The sequence below is a fragment of the Monopterus albus genome, unplaced genomic scaffold, assembly GCF_001952655.1.
Source record: "Monopterus albus unplaced genomic scaffold, M_albus_1.0 scaffold246.1, whole genome shotgun sequence".
NCBI lineage: Eukaryota > Metazoa > Chordata > Actinopteri > Synbranchiformes > Synbranchidae > Monopterus > Monopterus albus.
In genome coordinates, this window is record NW_018128126.1 from 693,091 (window position 1) to 694,465 (window position 1,375).

Genomic DNA, 1,375 nt, shown 5'->3' on the forward strand with positions numbered 1-1,375 from the left:
GCTGAACCTGACATTTGTTCTGATCAGTTCACTGAATGGACAGTAAGGCTGTGATAGTGACTGGCAGTAACGCTCTGCTCAGCAGGTTTACATTTTGCAGCATCATACCTCCTCCTTCTGTGAACTCGAACATCTATTTTTGCAGCACAATCAAAAGATAGAAGAGGGCAGTGTTGGGACATGGTTTTTATTTGGATAAAACACTAGGTACTAGTACTTTATTTGAGTATGGCCATTAGCTAGAGCAAATGATCACATATAAGTTCCAAGGTAACAAACATACTGCACAAAATGTATGGTAAATAATCTACAACAGTATTTTCTGTTGCCAGTGGGGCAAAATGGGCAAGTGCCCAGGGGCCCTGCAGGTCCCAGGTTCAATCCATTCTATTTGGGTTGACATAATTTGATTAATTGTAACATTTGTTATAAGTTGCACCACTGCAGTACAATATATGACACGACAGGTCCTCCATCCTCTATCTTGTGGTCCGTAATCTCTAGCTTGATTCATTGTTATGTTATGTGTTGATTAATTAGCACTAACATATGTTTAAGGCAACATCATTTCATCACAGCATAACTAAGGCTGCAAGAAATTAGTTTCAGCAGTAATAGGTCTTAATTTTTATTTGCTAATAATTAATTGTTCAGTGTAGAAGTGATGTTTATACATCAGAATCTCATATTAACGGCAATGAAGGAATTTATTTTTTGGGTGCTGTTTCAGGACTTCTTCTAGCTGTAAGCTGTAAAGAGAGCAGTGTCCTTGGACCAGGAAGCTCATGTTCATGACGAGCACTTCAGCACTGTGGCTTATTGCTATGAAAAGGCCAACACCTTATGGCCTCATGGCTTAAGGGTGATCTCTTAATTTGCAACAATGCTGTCCTCTATTGGCCTGGAGAATGAAGTGCATTGGATGCAACATAAACAGACCTTATAAAATCTGGCAACAGTTTCAGCATATGTTTAGAAAGGTGAGGCCCTTTGTGTTGCTGCAGATTTTTAGAGGATTACATAAAAGCACCGTGATCTATGATTATATGCTTGTATACACTGATTAAAATACCAGTTTTTCTGAATTGCTAAAACATGTTTCTTGAAACCACCACTCATTTTCTCAAAACCTTAAACACAAATCCAAGTACTCAAACTAAATTCACAAAACCTCTGACTCTTCTGGCAAAATCAAAAATTGCTTCTAAACCATTTCACCAGCACTCAAAATGAAACAATGCTTTCAGATCATACACACATAAGTCATATACACACTGCAGCTCATTCATTAGACACTAGATCAAATAATGGAGAACACAGCATCCAGGGCATGTAGGTACAAAAACAAAGGTTTATTGTATATAGTAAAAAACAC